General features: G+C 38.5%; 1 protein-coding gene and 1 non-coding gene across 8 annotated transcripts in view; both read right to left on the reverse strand.

Annotated features, from left to right (window-relative positions):
- The window catches only part of CTNNA3 (catenin alpha 3), a 1,688,099-nt gene that overhangs the window by 1,392,300 nt on the left and 275,544 nt on the right, over nucleotides 1-20,255 (reverse strand). The gene's annotated exons all lie outside the window — the stretch shown is intronic.
- Nucleotides 9,502-9,574, reverse strand: TRNAR-UCU (transfer RNA arginine (anticodon UCU)). The gene has a single exon. It is a non-coding gene; the product is annotated as a tRNA-Arg (tRNA).

Below are 20,255 nucleotides of genomic sequence, written 5' to 3' on the forward strand. Positions count from 1 at the left end.
GCACTTGAGAAGAATGTGTATTCAGTTGTGTTTGGATGCAAAGTTCGGTATATCTGTGAAATCCATCTGGTCCAGTGTATCATTTAAAGCTCTTGTTTCTTTGGTGATGTTGTGCTTAGAAGATCTGTCATTTGCAGAAAGTGCTGTGTTGAAATCTCCTATTAGTGTGTTATTATCTATGTCTTTATTTTGATTCATAATTGATTGATATACTTGGCAGCTCCCACATTAGGGGTAATAATATTCATGATTGTTAGGTCCTCTTGTTGGATAGACCCTTTCAGTATGATACAGTGTCCCTCTTCATCTTTACTACAGTCTTTGGGATAATCTTTAATTCATCTGATATGAGGATGGCTACCTCTGCTTTCTTTTGAGGACCATTTGAATGGTAAATGGTTCTCCAACCTTTCATTTTCAGGCTGGAGGTGTCCTTAGGTCTAAAATGAGTCTCTTGTAGAAAGCAAATAGATGGCTCTTGCTTTTTTATCTAGTCTTAAACCCTGCATCTTTTGATGGGATCATCTAGCCCATTCACGCTCAGAGTTACTATTGAAAGATATGAATTTAGTGTCATCACAATACCTATTCAGTCTCTGTTTTTGTGGATTATTTCCTTGGACTTCCTCTTTCTTTTACAGGGTCCCCCTTGATATTTCTTGCAGAGCTGGTTTGGTGGTCACATATTCTTTCAGTTTCTGCCTATCTTAGAAGCTCTTTATCTCTTCTTCTGTTCTAAATGACAGCCTTGCTGGATATAGTATTCTTGGCTGCTCTTCTTCTCATCTAGGACCCTGAATATAACCTGCCAGGACTTTCTGGCCTGCCAGGTCTCTGTGGAGTGGTCTACTGTTGATCTAATATTTCCCCCCATATAAGTTAGGGATCTCTTGTCTCTCACTGCTTTAAGGATTTTCTCTTTATATTTGGAGTTTGCAAGTTTCACTATTAAATGTCGAGGTGTTGAATGTTTTTTTTTTTGGGGGGGGGGGGAGGAACCACTCTATCTCCTGGATCTGAATGCCTGTTTTCCTCCCCAAATTAAGGAAGTTCTCAGCTATGATTTGTTCAAATATGCTTTCTGGTCCTCTGTCCCTCTCGGCGCCGTCTCAAACCCCAATTATACGTAGATTTTTCCTCTGAGGCTATCATTTATTTCCCTTAACCTTTCCTCATGGTCTTTTAATTGTTTTTCTTTTTCCTCAGCCCCCTTCCTTGCCATCAACTTGTCTTCTATGTCACTCACTCGTTCTTCTACCTCATTAACCCTCGTTGTTAGGACCTCCAGTTTGGATTGCATTTCACTTAATTGATTTTTAATTTTGGCCTGATTAGATCTAAATTCTGCAGTCATGAAGTCTCTTGAATCCTTTATGCTTTTTTCCAGAACCACCAGTAGCTTTATAATTGTGTTCTGAATTGGCTTTTTGGCATAGAATTGTAATCCAAATTCTGTAATTCTGTGGGAGAAAGTACACTGTTTCTGATTCTTTCCTTTGTGGTGAGTTCTTCCTTCTAGTCATTTTGCTCAGTGCAGAGTGGCTGTATGAGCGGGCTAGTCAAGAATATCAACCACAACCTAAGTAAATTTCACCCTAGATGATTCTGAGGAGGTCAGAGCAAACAAAGATCAGAACGTAATAAAACAAAAGGACCACTAAAGTGAAAAACAAACTTTAAAACAAAGTAGTAAAAAATAAAAGGCTAAGAATCCCAAAGAAGAAGAAAAAAAGAAGAGGGGGTAAAAAAGAATAGAAAAAAAGCAAAGAGGAAAAAAAAAAGAAAAAAGAGAAGAAAAAAAAGGGTGGGCCTGGGAGATGGTGGTTGTGACAAAGTTGTAGTAGAGGGAGAATGTAGTCTACCTGAGGGGTCCTAGAGGGTGATCCTCTTGGTCCTAGTATATTAAGTCTGTATTAGAAGATGCTCAGTCCCAATTTTATACAAACCAGAAGTACTTGTAGTGGGCCCCAACATTGACCACGAAAACATAAATGAGATAAAAGAGGGGGTCAGAATGGGAATAAGGAATCTCACAGAATGAACCAGAACGGTATACCACTTCGTTCTGGGTGCATGCTGGTCATGTTTTAGAAGGTATTAACTTCTGCCATTGTAGAACAAAATGAGGCGGAGAAAACAACAAAACAAAACAAAACAAAAACATCTTGTATATCTCCCAAAATTAAGTTGAGTATGTTGAAGGGAATCTAGAAGTGGAAAATATCCCTAAGACCTATAATTGGGTAAATATGAAAGTCAAAAAGGAAGAAACTTAAAAATGAAGAGGTGGTAAAATATTGTACTTAAGGTGGGAAAAGAAAAGAATTTGAAATTCATAGCCTGATATAAAAACGAGTTGTACTGGAAAAAGGAAGAAAAAAAAAAAATAGGAGGGGTACCCTCTGGTTCTATATACTGTAAATCCCTTGACTTCCCCTGGAGCTTTCCAGCACTGCTCGGTGGAGAACTTGCTCTTCCCCGTCCTTCCAGCTGGTCTTCTGGGGGAGGGGCCTGCTGTGCTGATTCTGAGGTGTGTGCACCTGGGGGAGCTGCCTCTCCCCGCCCTCCCCGCTGGGTGCAGGCTCAGTGGGAGCTGTTGACCCCCTGAGGCCTCTGTTCCCTGGCGGCCCCGCCCCTCCCAGGCACAGGGTGGAACAAGGAGGACCACCACCACTGGCCCGCAGCCAGCTCCCCAGCTCTGGGGTCAGCTCCCGCAGGAACTACCACAGTGTCCCAGTCCGCACTGGCCTGGGTGCCCCCCGGGGTGGGGACGCTGACCTGCACAACCTCGGGGCGCCCGGCGGCAGGAGCGTCCTCACCGTCCTGTGCCCTCGCAGCCTCCTCCCATCGGCAGGAGCGCAGGATAGTAGGCTGTGTCCCCCGGCGCCCTGGGGTCCGGGGCCTGCGCTGCTGGAATCACACTCCTGTGGCCGCGGCGGGAAGGCAGCAGGCGCAGCCCCTCCGCGCGAGCCCCCGCCTGACCCACCGGCTTCTCCCTGAGGCCCCGCGCGTGCGCGCTCCAGGCCTTTACCGCGCTCCGCCCACAGTCTGCGGCGCGTCTTCCCGGGCGCGCTTCCTCTCTCAGGGACTCCGGGAACCTGGAGGCTCCACCGCCCCTCCAGATCCAGCGATTCTGCTCCATTTCCCTGCTAATCGCTTTTCCATCCGGGAAGAATCCAGTGCGGATTTTTTAAGTTCCCGCTTCTCGGGGGCGGGCTTTCCTCTCCGGGAGGCTCTCGCCACAGCCTTAGCCCGGCTCCTCGCGGCCCCTCCCCCACTGGATTCTTTTTTTTTTTTTTTTTTTTTTTTTTTCCGTCTTCCTTCCTTGTTAGAAGCAAAAACGCGTTTCTCTGTAGCGTTCCAGCTGTTCTCTCCTTAAATCTTAAGTGGAATTCGTAAGTTTTCAGGATGGTTTGGAAGTTATCTCGGTAAGTGGGTGGGGCCGGGGGAGGTGAGGCACCTACTCCTCCGCCATCTTGCCCCGCCTCCTCCCGGAAGGCGTTTTTATTGGAAAAATTAGTCTCAGTCAGCGGCCCACCAAGGAATCTACTGTAATGAGCCTTTAATGAAGAAACCTGAACTTCGCTCTCAAGTGCAAATTAACCATCTCTTGGCATATCTAGTTAAACCTTTTGACCAGTAACCCACCTTTACCCCCATTCTTGCCCCTAATTCTGACCATTCTCCAAACTTGTTACAATAATAATCAATGGGGAGCAAGACTTTCTAAAGCAAATTTCACTATTATTAGAAGCATTACAAAAGTCTTACTTTCTGAGTACTATATACCTGCTTAAGAGCTAATGAATGCACAGTATAAACCAAGGAAGAAAAAGTACATGGACCTACTCAACTGGATTGGCTAATGGGTTTGGGAGATGAATGAACTAACTGCCCGCATACCATTTCACATTCTCCATAATAATCCTACATGGTTGCTGCAGAATTTAGATTAAGAAAATTTATTGCTGAGTTTATTATTTTTTAACATCCTTTTTCTGAGCACCTAGCAACTAAAGTGATAAGTACCTTCAAACTTGCAAGGATAAATGTTGCAAGTATCTAGGTTGAATTACGAATTTATGTATTTGGAGCTTGAATTATTCATTTACATTTTTTATTTTTTAAAGAGGAGAATAAACAAAACTACAAAGAAAGGAGATACTAAAAAAAACAAAAAAAAATCTCATTGCTGTAGATTTAAAGCTTTTCAAGGGGGTAGGAAGCCAAAGGGCCTCTTCGGCAATAAACAGTAGATTTATTTGACTGTAGGGGAGCAGAACTGCCACCCCAAAACAGTCTCTGGCATATGGATTATTTTAGGCTGATTATTTTTAAGAAACTGCAAGCCTAGGAGAAGCTCTGAAAACTAAATAGTTATCCTTTCCTAAGAGACATTTGCAGGTACAAGGGAAATCTCCATTTGTAAGAGTATCACCCTCTGGGACCAGGAAGACAGGGATAACTCTACATCTCCAGAAACTCTTACCAAAGGAGAAGACAATGACTTAAATCTGCATAACAACCTTACTCTTCTTTACTATACTTTTCCTGTCATCCCCAAACTGACTACTCAACCCCAACATCTTTTGGCTTTAGCTGAAAATGGTATTTCCTCCAAATACAGACAGATTACAGGAGATGTGCGGAACAAAGGGAGGAGTTGATGGTGAGGCTCTCACTCATCTAGTTTTCAGTACATTGCAAAGTATCATACTATATGCAGCCACAGGAAGTGAATTTACTGATTATAAATACCTAGTTTTCTCTAAACTAACCCCATACAATAGAAAAATGAAAAATTATTCTTGCAAAGAAACACTATACTAATAATATAGGCACTAGAAATAATGGAGCTGTCACCTCTGCTGCTATGGTGAGCTCTTTACCATCCATGATTTAATTAGACAAGTCAGGCAAAAATATCATTTTAATATTACTAAAACATGGAATGTCATCTACCATCTTTAATGATAAATATCCACTTGAGTTCATAGAGTACCTTGAGATATTATGTATTCATGAGGGAACAGAAAGCAAGCTTAGGGCAAAGCACAAGCTGGCACCCTACAATCCTCCCTGCCTGTCCCCCACCACTCCCGGGTGGAATATGTATGACATTCCTCAGGGCCCCCTGGCTGCCCTAAAACTAAGTGATGGGAACAAAAAAAAAAAAAAAATTGGTTAACTGATAGAGATCACAGTCCTGCAGGACATGAGTCTCTATCAGTTTATAACTGTCTTAGTGATTTACAAGAAAAAAAATCATTCTAACCAATAACCTAACTTTCAGAAACCCATAGACTCAGTTTCCTGGAGACTTAACATTGCCCTCCCCTCCAAAGTAATGTGTGAAACAAAGGCAGAAGGGAATGTAAATAAAATTTAATTTCCTTATAACCTGAAGCACATTGACAAATACTTGAGATAGTGTATAACATTCCTCCAGAAAACTTCCAACTGTCTTAATGTTAATGACTTACCAGAGAGGAAAACCACCTTAGCTTGACAATATCTAGGCCTCCAGTATCCAGAGTCTTCTTTAGTATATGAAAGTCCTCTTGGAAACCTCCCTTTTTCCTTATCTGCCCCAACTCCCAAGTATATAATCAGTCACCCCTCACAACCCCAGTGCTGTAGCTCTTTATGCCCATGAGTCCTGTCTCCATGCTTTAATAAAATCACTTTTTTGGGTACCAAAGACATCTTAAGAATTCTTTCTTGGCCATTGGCTCCAGACCCCAACAACACTATTCTAAAAGCACATGATAATGACAGTACAAAGCTATTGGGATTAGCAAACCTTTTAAAAATGCTGCTTATTTCATCTTTATCTTATTCTTTACTTATGTTGTACTGTGTACATTCCCTATTAGTCCAATAGTATTGGGCCGGCAGGATCAAGGTGGATCAGGAGGCACCAACAAAATGGTGGCGGACTCCTCACCTTGTTGCCCCCACCTCAGAACTTTCCCATTACCAGAAGACCGCCTGAGGACATGTCATCAGGGGGGTACCGGAATTATGCAGGAAACCTGAACCGTACTTACCCAGACCCCATATATAAGGGCATGGGCAGTTATTGCCCCAGGCCAATTTCACCAATAATATGCCTAATACCTATCACCCCATACAGACACACAACCCCTTACCCCTCCTCTCTTAAAAAGCCCATTTGCACTCCCCTGCATGTGACTTCCCCGGCCCACGACTTCCCCACTCTCTCCCTCCCCTGCAGGCCACGGAACCTTGCCCATCCCTGACAAATAGCATGTGTATATATAATTCATAGTGTAGAGGGAGACCAGACCTCCTTAGTCCCCAAAAGTCATTCTGCCTTCTCTCAACCTCCACATCATCATCTGAAGTCAGACCATTCAAAAGCTCTGTATCCTCCCTCCCTACAACATTCATAGCCTTACAGCCTTGAAGACCATCAAGAATAATTCCATCAAGCTCTTCATCACCATAGGAAACCCTAAGTTTCTGGATTGTTCTTCATCACTAGATCTTTCTGATCTATGTATCCCCTTAATCTTATTCTATATTCTTATTGTCTACCCAGATTCAGAGCCCATTATTAAACCATGTCCTCTGGAGATGATAAAATCCTCATATATTCTATCTCTTCCTGAATATTATCACTATCTTTTTGTTCTAATTAAAACCCCACTGGAGCAAGGAGTGATGCCAGCAAAATAGCTATACAGGTATTTCTTGTGCCCATCTCCTCCCAAAAACATCAATTTGAACAACTATTTATGAGTGAAAATACCATCACAAGAGCTAAGGATTCAAAGTGAGGAATTATAGCACCTGGATGAAGCACAAAAATAAGAAAAGATTCAATGAGAATGTAGGAAAGATAGATTCACACTAGGCCCTTCAGGCTTCCTTCAAGCCCAGGAAGCCCAGTATGGAAAGAGAAACCCTCCAAGAAACCCTTCCTGTGAGAAAACAAGAGTGAGGTGAACATCCAGTTTCACTGTGGACCCCCAATACCAGCATTTCCTGGCACCAGGCTAACTCCTGCAGCCCTAGGTGGCTCTCCTGGACCCAAATAACTTCTCTATGGCCTCAGGCAGGCTTATACCAACCCAGACTCCTAGCCCACTCCAGCGCCTGCTGGCCCCAGTGGCCTCAGGTGGCTCCCACAGCATCAGGCTCCCATTAGTCTCCTATAAACCCAGTATCCAGTACACCCCGGCACCAGACAGCTCCTATGGCACCAGACTCTCAGTGCACCCCAGTGAACCCAGGCTCCTAACCCACCCCAGTGCTGGCCAATTCCTGTGGCTCCAGGTAGCTCCTAAGGCACAAGTCTCCCAGTGGGCTCCTGCAGACCAGATTCCCAGCCAACGGTGGCACAAGCCAGCTCCCATGTCACTAAGCTCCCAACTGACTATAGCACTAGCTACAGTGGAACCCTGTAGCAACCCCAGGTTGCTCGTGCAACCCTGGCAAGTTCAATGGCATCAGGCTCCCAAGGGGCTCCTGCAAGACCAAGCCTCCAGCATATTCCAGTGCTAACCAGCTCCCACAGGCCAGGTAGCTCCTGTGACTCCAGGCTTCTAATCACCTCATACAAATCCAGGCTTCAGGTAGGCTCCCAGCAACTCAGGCTTCCAGTTGAGCCATGCATCAGGCCAACTATTGTAGACCCAAACTTTTGATCCACCACGCACCAATATGGCTCTCATAGCTTTAGGCACCCAGCTCATCTCAGCCAGCTCATCTCAGGCCAGCACTCATGGACCTAGAACCTGGACTGGTTCCCATAGGACCCATATTCTGGGCCACGTGATCCCATGGCCCCAGCTTTGAGAACACCTAGGGACCTAGGCTCCCCACCCATTCAACACCAGACCAGACCAGACCATGGACCCAAACTCTAGGCTGAATCCATAGTCCCAAATTACAGACTGACTCCTATGCTCCAAGCTCCAGGTTTGCCCTAGCTCCTGTGGCTACAATCTTCAGGCTGACTCCTGAGAATACAAACTCTAATCTCATCCCAATAATGAACTGGCCCACATGGAACCAGATGCTAGGCCCACTCCAGGGCTCCCTAGTGCCTGATTAGCTCCTATGGATCCAAGATCCAGACTGACCTATGCAGATCCAAGTCCTAAACCCATTACTGTGGGCTCAAACACCAGGCCCACCCTAGTGACCCAGGTTCAAGGCCTGCCCCAGCAGACTCAGGCAACAGGCTGATTCCCATGTACCCAAGCACAAGGCCTACCCCCTACTGATCCAGACAGCAGATCTGTTTACCCAAGAACTTAAGCAGTAGGCTCACCCACAGACAGCACCAAAGAGCCCACCCAGAATGTCTAGATGGATTGACGAGTGAAGGCTTTGCATCCCAAAGCCATTTATAAAGAGTAGAAGTGGTGTCTACTTCTTCAAAGGTGCAGACAATGATGCAAGGCCACAAGAATCATGAAAAATCAAAGAAACATGACACCACCAAAGAAACTAATAAAACTCCAATGAATGACCTTAAAGAAATTAAAAACTAATAACTGACAAAGAATTCAGAATAATCCTTTTAATGAAATTCAGTAAGGGGGCACGTGGGTGGCTCAGTGGTTAAACATCTCCCTTCAGCTCAGGTCATGATCCCGGGGTCCTGGGATCAAGTCCCACACCAGGCTCCTCACGGGGAGCCTGCTTCTCCTTTGCCTATGTCTCTGCCTCTCTCTGTGTGTCTCTCATGAATGAATAAATAAATAAATAAATAAATAAATAAATAAATAAATATCTTTTTAAAAAAAAGAAATTCAGTAAACTACAAGAAAACACAGAAAACAAACTAAATGAAATTAGGAAAACAATGCATGAACAAAATGAGATGCTTAGCAAAGAAATCAAAACCATTAAACACATGTGCACATACACAGCGAGAAATCCTAGAGTTTGAAAAATACAATTAAAGAATTTTGGGAGCCTTAATAGCAAATTTGACCAGGTAGAAGAATTAATGAACCAGAATATATAGTTAATTTAAAATCATTCAGTCAGAGAAGCAAAAACAAAAAAGAATGGAAAAAAAAAGCCTTAAAAGCCTTCATGAATTATAAGACATCATTAATAAAAAAAAATTTTAAGATATAATTAAAAGAAACACTCTACACATTATTGGAGTCTCTGAAGGAAAAGAGAGGGAAAAAGGAGCAAAAAGCTTATTTAAAGAAATAATGGTTAAGAAATTCCTAAATCTGGGAAGAGATTTGGGTTTTTAAGTCCATAAAGCTAATAGGTAAACCCACATCTAAAATTTTAACCCAAAACAATCCTTTCCAGGATGCATTGTAACAAAACCATCAAAATCAAAGACAAATAATTTTATTTATTCATGAGAGACATAGGCAGAGGGAGAAGCAGACTCCCTCTAGGGAGCCCAATTTGGGACCCAATCCCAGGACTCTGGGACCATGACCTGAGTGGAAGACAGATGCTCAACCCACTGAGCCACCCAGGCATCCAAAGGGCAAATGCCCAAACAGGGACTTGAACCCTGGACCCTCAGATTAGAAATCTGATGCTCTACTGACTGAGCTATCCAGGCTCAGACAAAGAATTTTAAAAGCAGCAAGAGAAAAATAACTCCTCATATATAAGGGATCCCCTATGAATGCTGTGAGCAGATTTCTCAGCAAAAATCTTGCAGGCCAGAAACGAGCCGGATGATACATTTAAATTGCTGAAAGAAAACTGCCAACCAAGTATATTTTACCCAGCAAAATTCCTTTGCCTTTCAGAAATGAAGGAGAAATAAAGACTTTTCCAAACAAACAAAACTTGATTCATCAGTTGAACTATGAAAGGTATGTAAGGTTACCATTGTCATCTAAGGAACAGAGGAGGCAAGGGATGCTGCTAAAACCCTGCAATGCACAGAGCAGCCTCCACAATAAAAACTTACCCAATGCTAAATGTCAATAATGCTAAGGTTGAGAAACCCTGTCCTAATGAAAAGGATATTCCTCTGTCTCATTGAGAGGGGTCAATGACTAGCATATATTAATTAGGAATGCTTTTAGCTAACAAAACCTGAAACAAATGCTAGTTTATTTTTCTGAAATCAAATTCATAAGGATGACAGCCTATAGTTGAATAGCATCAAGGGCTCATAGCCTCAAAGTTACAAGGTGACTACTACAGTCACAGGCATCACTACCACACTCACAGTAGAAAGTGGGGATAGGAGAGAAAGCAGTTGTGATAGCCACATCTGTGCCTTTTATCAGGAAAGCAAAACCTAACATCTCAGTGGGCAGATCTACCTTTAAGAAACTCTGTAGACAGTTTAAAAAGTGGTACCCACTAATTGACCACTGGTCACATATTCTGCTTTAAGTTATGCTGTGAAAAAAAAAAAAAAAGTTATGCTGTGGTTAGATATTAAGTTAGGGAGTAAACAAAAGAAAATGGTAAACTAAGTACCCTTCTTTTGTTTCAAACTAAAGAGCTCTCAATCAGAGACTAACAGTGAAAAATCTTAGAAATCCTCTTCAGTGAACACTTGGAAAAGCAGTTTAATTACAGAGAACAATCTCAGTTGTTGGCAGGAAAAACCATTCCTAACTTGCTGGGGTCCTTCAGAGATATTACAGCCTTGATAAGGGAAATTCAATATATGTCAAAGCTCAGAGATATATGTTAGAGTCCATAGACCTTTTGAATTTGTATAAAGCTGTCCCAGGGATCCCTGGGTGGCGCAGCGGTTTGGCGCCTGCCTTTGGCCCAGGGCGCGATCCTGGAGACTCGGGATCGAGTCCCACGTCGGGCTCCCTGCATGGAGCCTGCTTCTCCCTCTGCCTGTGTCTCTGCCTCTCTCTCTCTCTCTCTGTGACTATCATGAATAAATAAATAAAATCTTTAAAAAAAAAAAAAAAAAAAGCTGTCCCAGTCATTGGTATAAATACAAGACACTTTGACTTGCATTTAAAATGAAAGAAGCATGTTTGCAATGCAGTGCACAGATAAAAAGCCCTCATCCTCTAGAGAACCACATGTCCTAACCAGTCTAACATACTTTAATTTGGATTTCTGTATGGTACATAAACAATACAGACCCTGTTGAACATTATGGAAGCCCCAGTAGATATAATACATTAGGATTTCCAAATGGATCTAAAAAGATTCAACCTCTGAGAATGCTGCTAAAAAGAAAAACTTATGAATGAGAAAGTAAAATGTGTGTACAGCAGCAAGTAGGGAGAGGAAAGAAGGTATCTATTAAGAAGGAAATAATGAAAAGCCAGCAAAAGGGAAGTTTATCAGAGTAGGTAAAAATTGTGACTAGTTGAAGTCTCTCCAGTCTTTTCAGTTTAGCATGTCTAAAGGAAAACATCATAAAGTAATTTCAGATTATAAAATCAAATTTCTCATCTTATACTTTCCAAAAAACTTTTCTTTAGGCTGACATAACTAATTAAAGTATGGATTCTGGAATTTTTTGGATAAATTATATTCAACTTTTGAGAGCTGCTGAAATCTGAGGTTCAAAATTTTGTTTCAAACTATTCCCTTTCTGCAAAAAAGGCTTATTTTATAAATCATATTATGCTCTTTAAAATTTATTTAGTTACTACCATAATAAGTAAGATAACAGAACAATTTATTTGGGGCATAATGGGCTACGAATAGGTAACTGAGCAATTATGAGATGAGATGCGGGTCAAATAATGGTCACCTGAAGCATTTCAGGTGTCATTCATCTTATATATTCTACTGTCATTTGCCCACAATGACATATACAGAGTTTCTTTGGTATATTTATGCACCTAACTTGCATCAACAATTTAAAAGGGACCTAAAAATATATGTCTAGTGTTTCTAAATATAAAATATAACCTTTTGTGAAAAATACTCACTACATACATAAATATATAAAATATTTTTCAAGTATGTTTAAGATTACAGTATAATACTATATTATTATAAATTACTATTAGCAAAATTGTTCTACCATTTTTCAACAAACATTCAAAGGCCACATTGAATAGTGAAAAGAACATAAACTAGAATTAGAATACCTGTGTTTCAATTCTGGTTCCAAGCTTGGGTAGGTCACTTAAAACTTTCAAGCCTCAGTTTCATCCTCTAAAAAATGGAGATGATACAGCCTGCCTGCCTCAGAGCAGCTATTGATAATTTCATGCTATAATCTTCCTGAAAGTTTTAAAAATTAAAAGGCATCCTGCAAAGATGCTATTAATGAATAAATACAAATAAGAATATAGCATGTGGGGAAAAGTGATCAGAAAAAAGTGGTAGGGAAGATAGATTTAGAAATCATCATATGAACATGAACAACAGCAACATATTCCTTTTCCCAAAGGCAAAGCAGGCAGCAAGTTCAGATTTTAGATGCTCTCAGTCACTTAGTTTTAATAGGGTCAATATGTAATAGGTCCAAACATAATACAAATCACCTGATGAAAATAAGAAAGCCAAGACTGTATAGAATAGTGAGCTAAAAATTCTAAATCCTAAATGGATCAAAGAATTAATCTGCAGAGCAAACAGAACTGAACTCTGTCATAACAGGGGTAATATGCCCATTATCAAATTAACTTGACTTTCATACAAGGCAATATACTTCTGTACTGTGCTAAGATGAAATAATAGGAATCTGAGAGGTCTTAGGAACCAATTTCTGGAAAATTATATTTTTGTTCAAATGGACCAGATAAAGTTCTCAAGTCTAAGAAAATCCAAGGTACAATGTAAGCAATATGAAATATCTATTTATTTATTTATTTATTTTTATTTATGGTGGAGTTTTTTTTTAATTTTTCAACCTACTTAGAAAATCAGAAAAGAGAGAATATACTATATCTTCTGAAATAGGAATGAAAAAGAAAGTCAAGTAGAACCTTTTCAGAAAAGATATTCAATAAGTAAAAGAATATGCCTAGACATTAACTATAATCGTTCAAGAGGCAGGGCTACAAAAGTGGCCTCTGTGATAAGCTGCATGTAAAAGTTAATTCAACAGATATTCATTAAGTTAGAACCTAAAATATTGTACATTATGGGTAGAGAGACGGAATAGATGCTATGATCCTTGCCATGCTCATTAAATACTGAATGACAAATATTTTTTTGTAACTAAGGGAAACTTTAATATACTCAAGTTGTTTAAAAGAATCATATATGTTATACCTACAGATGTTTCAATATTTGTTGAGTGCCAAGGGCAACCAAAGATAAAGATAAAGATAGTTTGGAATACATAAGAAAGACTTCACTTAGAAATGGAGGCCAGAAACTTGTCTTAGAGAATTGGTATGATTCGGGTAGGTGGAAAATCAACTATTGTAATAAGACTCAATTATTCATTGGCAATCTTGAGAAATATTTAAGAAGTTGCTTTCATATTCACTTTTCTTTTTTTCCTATGTAACTTTTTAGACACTCAGCTTAGCAAAGGAATCATACCAAGAATCAGAATCCTAAAACCTGTGTTTGGGATACCAAATAACAAATCCATCAACATGATCTCACAATACCTGTTGTCTCCTCCATTTCTATATTCAGAATTTCCAAGAACACAAACTTCATGAAGCAATTAATTCCCCACTTTGTTTCAGAATATTTCACAGATATGAACTGGAAGTCTTTAAAGTACTTTAGGTACACAGACAAATATTTCAATTTCTTTTCTATAAAGACACTGAAATTTCAAGGGTAAATGTCTGCATAACAAAATGAAAGCCTTTCATATAACTTTTAGATTTCAAAGCTATACAATGTGTAAGGCGACTAAAATCCAGACTTGCCTAGGGTCACAAGGCAATTTAGTGGCAGAACCTGGTCTAGAAATTCAATCTCCTGCTTCTTAAGAACTTTGAAGTATGCATTAACTGTCCCTTATACTCTAATCCAAAGAACTCTATTGCATGCTCCATATCAAGAACTAGATGCTTTGTTCCACAGCCTTCAGAAAACAAAAAAAGAAGTTTAATAATCCCTTGAGATGTGTTTCTCTTCCTCTATGTACCGTAATTCTAACAAAGTCAACAGTTACTTCATAAACATCTAAAAAGTGTAAAGCATTCATGGAAGATGCAGCACAAAGCTTTAGCTAAAGGTATCACTACCCTCCTCCTTGCCATCATTCATATAAAAAATATTACATCTTTATCTATTATCAGCTATCCGTGCTCTCTCTGCCTTTGGAAATTACATGCACAACATACATATGGCAATTCTACAGATTCACCATTTCCATATAATCAGGAACTGCAAGCATTGGTTGTTTTCTAGAATTGAAAACATGCGCTCAGAAATGGCATCTCTAGCCCTTCTTGATATGTGAGGTCCTGTCCATTATTCATTGCCCACTGCTTTGTTTTCTTTTTTTTTTTCCCTTTTCTGGTAGGATCAATTGGAACAATATTGCTTTCCAGCTGTGATCTTATCCATCATATTCACATCTTCATTGGACATTCTTATGGTAACTACTTTAATACTTCAAATTTTAAGCCATATCCAATGACAAATAGGTCATCAAAAATAGGCCTTTCTCCACAGAAGCTGCTCCACTGACAATTCATCAGAAGCCAATATTAGTTTCTTTCATACAAACTTGTTAGTTAGCTTAAACATAATTAAGGAACAGAGGTTTTTCTCAGTTAGCCAACTCCCTAAAGCATTCCAAGTCTCTGAAGCTTTCCAGGATGTTTTGTCTAGTTAATTCTTGAAATGTTTACTAAAAACAGTGCAATAATTTCCATAATCAAATGATCCCTTCTAGTACAAAACCCGAAGTACTGAATCCTACTAATCATAGTGCTCACATGGCACACTGAAGAAATTTTTAGTGAAACTGCATTTATTTATCAATTTCTTGCCAATTTATTTTTATCAATTTGTTCTATTAATTTTTTAAAAGATTTAAAGCAATGTGTGATAAACACATATATAAAATAGGTAGAATTAAAATAAGAATAAACTAAAAGTCAGCTAATAAATGTATATGATAGCAATTATATCAGAAAAACTTAGCTACTATTCAAGGCTTAGCCATGAGCTTCCTGGCTATATAGCTCTCACCACCTGCTAACAGTGGAACCATTTGTTTTTAACTACATATATATTTACATGTATATGCCTCCATAAAAAGACAGTGCAGTGTAATGGCAAAAGTATAAACTTATCATGTAAGTCTTGAAATTTTATTCCTTACTTAGTCTTAACATCACATTTTTTAATAAATTTAACTTTTTTAATTGTCCCTATTTTTTAATGTACCAGATGATTATTTAAAGTATGTTTCTAAACAGGAAATAAAATGTTCTCTTTCATTTATTCACTTATTTATTCAACAGGGATATGAAGGAAGTTAATTTGTTCAGGACTTACCCCACCTTTACCTGAATTACATTATTATTATTATTATTATTATTATTATTATTATTATTATTATATTAATCCTCACAACAGTCCTAGAAAGAAACTATTACGTTATCCATTTTATGGCAAAGGAAACTAAAGTTCAGAGGGATTAGATCATACTGATAAAGAGCAGAATTGAGATTTCAATTCATTTGCCTAAATGCAAATTAATATTCTCACCACTACATGATTTAGTCTCAAAAGAAACACTACTAATCATTATTTGGCACCAAGGGCCAACTTATAAGATAATACAGAAACAGAATCAGAACTAAAATATTGTGTTGAACTTTAAGGAGTTTATGCTTCACTTAACCTCACTAACCTAACTAGAGCTATGGCAGATATATCTTGGGACTTAAATGACTAGTTAATAATAAATTCAAACATGTAACTAGCCATACTGAGTTCTACTAAATGGCAACAGCATTTAAAACATTAAATATAATGAATAAACCAAAGGTAAGCAACTTCTAACATCAAACAGTGATGTTCACTAAAATCTGAGGTGTAGACAATATGGAGGTAAAAATGATCTGTAGTGTTTTTAAACTTTTTTCCTCCAGACTCCTGGAGAATTTCTGTTCTATCTAATGTCAGACCAGCTTTCCTGATTTACTTCTAAGTCAGGATTAATCCTTTAATACTAAGAACCTCTAAGTGATTCCTTACTGTTTGCACCATTAAATTCTACAGAATTAAGATAAATCCACACTTATGTAAGAGACATCGCTATTTTATTCCTCACCATTATTTATATATTTATACACCACCTTGCACCAGAAAAGATATAAAATAGTTTATAAGGATACATAAAATACAAATTACCATAAATTAAAAGTTGGTTGAAATAAAAATAAAAGTGAAGACAAAGTGCACTGCACATCATCGTAGTAGGCCACAAATTTGGCTCTTGTCTTCTTAGTAGCCAACATGAAACAGGAAAACTTATTACTTACAGGATTTATAATTTCAAGGGATTTTTTTCATTGCTTAAGAAAAATACAGTTAACCTTGGTATTAAGATATTCTGGTGAGTTCTCTAAGATATCTTTAAAAACATATGTGAGCTAACAAAACAACTATCTTCATTCTTCACTTACACAATATATGCAATATTTTCATAGATCCGGTTTTTATTATTCCAGGAATAAAAGAAAGAATATTGAGTTATACGTTTATAATTCTCTGGATCCTCTAAGAGAACAGATTATTGTTTGTGTAACAAATTCCCAGGCCCTCCTCCATTACACAGGCTCAAACTATAGGAGAATTGAACCAGGTCCCTGAGGCTGGATTCATCTATTTAAACAAAACTCTGAGCTAGAAAGGAAAGGGAAGAAATATAGGGGGCTTGTATGACCCAGGTTAGAGAAAGAGCTTTCTGGGAGTTTACAGAAATTCTGTAGCTGCTATATGGAGATTTTGAAAATGTAAGAATGAGAAATAAATATTTAAGAAAGCTTTACTGTGTTATATACAATTATTCCCCTTTGGCTGTCTTATAAAGCAAAATAGTGAGGATTTAGATTTCCTTTCATTTATTTTTGATGCAACTTTGTTGGGTTTTTTAAATATGATATGCTACCATTTCAGGGTTATGAGATGGCTAGCTTTATGTAGCTATATTCTAATGACCTCAGTATAGAATAATAGCATCCCAGGCCTCCTGTGGTTCCAACCATCTGCCCACTGTCTCACAGTAGAGGAGAAGGGACTTCTCCATCTGTCCAGAATTCACTTATGCAAGAATGATACTTTTTAATTTTTTTAAACCCAAGTTTTCTTTCAGAAACTACAAAGAGCATAATGGGGAGATTTGAACCCAAAAGAGCACTTCCACTGAATATATAACCTTTGCGGTATCTCAAATTTTTAACAGACCCAGAAACTCTGGGTTCTATGTGAACACCTATGGGTAATCACATTTTTTTTAAAGATTGATTGATTTATGATAGACAGAGAGAGAGAGAGAGAGGCAGAGACACAGGAGGAGGGAGAAGCAGGCTCCATGCCACGAGCCCAACGTGGGACTCGATCCTGGGGCTCCAGGATTGCGCCCTGGGCCAAAGGCAGGCGCCAAACCGCTGAGCCACCCAGGGATCTCCCGGGTAATCACATATTGATTACAGTAGTAGTTTCCAGTTTTTTTCACACTTTTATAGAATAAAGTATGCATTATCTTTTGATTATAAAAATTCACGTGTATTGTCAGAAACACTAATTTAAAGGAAGAAGGAATAATATATTGAACAGTTCTCCAACTCCCCATACATCCTTCCTTCTTCCCCACCCCATTCTTCTAAACCAAGTCTACAAGTGCAACTTAAGCATTCTGAGCTCTAGGCAAGATAGTTTTGTTCAAGAACTGCATGCCCATCAAGGGTCTGGCAATAAGTGTGGTACCATAGTTCCTGGAGGGGACAAACCATGCAAAGTCTCAAAATGAGACCATAGGGAATATTAAAGCAGAAGTCTCATAACCATGCAAGTGGACTCTACAGGCCTCTGTAGCAGAGCCTCCTAGGTGCACTCAAGGCAGTAAGGAGATATTTAAATCATATACAAAATGGAAATAATATCAACTGACATGCCTATGTCTCCAGATTGTTTTGCAGATGTGAAGATAAAATGCAGAAAATAGCACTCAAGAAACTGTAATGTATAAGTACATGATAATATGATAATGTTATAACTAACTTCCAAATTAAAAAATATTACTTACAAACTGGGTGTAGCATTAACCCTGTTTATGAATATCTAAATTGCCATGCACTGAAGAAAAGGTGTTTCTAAAAATATATAACAACTTATATGGAGATTTTTGAACTAAAGCATGGGAGCTCTTACTTTTTATATCCAGACTTTGAATTTTATCTCATTTATTTATGTTCAGCCTTGTACTCAACTATTGGAAATTCTTCTGAGCAGAAATAAATCTTTCCTTATACATCCTGACCATCACACACAGGTCTCAGACTCTATATCCACCTCCATGTCCATCTCCTCCTGCTGTTCAACAGCCATCCTTCCTCCCTTCTCTTTAGATGGCAAAGCAAGCCTTCCTCATATTCTTTTACCTTAAAATCCCATTTTAATACTTGTCTGAACTGTGTTGAAGCACTTCATGAAACATCAGCCAAAACAGACTATGACAAAATATCCCAGGAGAAAATGAGCAAAAGTAAGAGAAAGAGCATGAGGAACATCTTAAAATACTATACAAAAAAAAAAAAAAAAGACAGAAGAAGGACTAATACTTTAATCTTACGGATCTTGGTATATGTTTTAAGAAATGTAACAATAAATGAAATATGAGAGGTTTCATTTATTTATTACTAAAATCCTGAGAATGATAAAGGTGGGAAATAATGCCTGTTACCAATTACCTAATACTAAGTAACTTAGGGAATCTGGCCACAGCATTAACATGAGTTCCATGATAATGTTAATCTTAAAACAAACCTAAATTTATTTTTTGTTCATTCCAGTCTGACCCAAACCACACAAAATCTTCACAACAGTTAAGCATTTGCTTGGAGCTCATTCCAAAACTTTTACCCTAACTACCTATCCTCCGTTAAGTCATCCATAAAGTTCTGACCTGCAACAGGAAGCCTATTAGCTAAATCAGTATGGGAGGTAGGCACAGCTGTCAAAAACAGCTCATATCAGTACTGGAAAATATATAAAATCTTTCATAAAATGGAAGATAGCATGGATATTCATAAGAAGCATGCTTGCTTTGAAACATGCCTTAGGAAACTTAGCAGTACCTACACAGAATTACTTTCTGGCAAGGAAAAAGTAATTCTCAAAATCTTAAAATATTCCTGCACAATACTAGCTAAGGTCATTTTGATCCTGGATGACTTAGCCAGCTGTTGCATTATAATATCTATATTAGAATGATGATTCTCACCTGTAGGATGATAGTCAACATGATTCTGATTACTAACTCAAATAAAAATACAGGGAGGGAACATCAAGTATCCATAAAAAATTGTTTACAGCAACTGTAGTTATTCAAGTTATTTCTAGAGAAAGCCTATCCCCTGGGCCAATGTTTCTGTGGCATTTTTTTTATTACTACATATCTCAAAAGTGCCTTTCATGCTCAGCAGGCACATAATAGGCAAAGAACTGATAAATTGGAAAAGCTATCATAAGAATATAAATCAAAAATTCTATAAAATTTGGCTTATGTGCCCAAACATGTCAAAAGCATGATATACTGTATCAGTTATTCACTACCAACAAAAAGGAAACTTGAAAGCATTATATTTTAATCCTAATTTTTACCCATGTAGATTTTCTCCTTTATCATATTTATCTTAAATATTTATGTGCAGTATTTCCCCCAAATATATATTTTATTAGTATCTTTCCCTTAAACATGAAAAAAGTCGTAGCAATTTCTTTTCACATACAAAAACTTGTTCAGTAAAAAATATGACGAATTAAGTTACTTCTCTAAAAATAAATCTAGTTCTTAACCAGAAGCTAATGATGCTTAAAGGAAATCTCTGCAAGTTGACCATCAGATGGGACATCTCTCCTAGACTGCGACACAAGGAGAAACTGATGAGAAAAATCACAAAGATTGTTTGTTAGGAGAGGAGTATAAGGGACACCACAGGAAGAAGCCATTTATAATCATTTTCTTCTCCACATAATTTAAAGCTGTGGACAGGGAGCCAAGTGATGGCAGGGGATACACCTCCCACTAAGTAAGAATTAAGATAACCAGCTCTAATATAAGCAAAACAGAACTAATTATTCTCATAAATTCCCTTCAGAGTGTTAACACAAAACATGAACACTATGGTGCTGACAGCAGG

This window comes from Canis aureus, chromosome 4 (assembly GCF_053574225.1).
Source record: "Canis aureus isolate CA01 chromosome 4, VMU_Caureus_v.1.0, whole genome shotgun sequence".
In the NCBI taxonomy this organism is placed as follows: domain Eukaryota; kingdom Metazoa; phylum Chordata; class Mammalia; order Carnivora; family Canidae; genus Canis; species Canis aureus.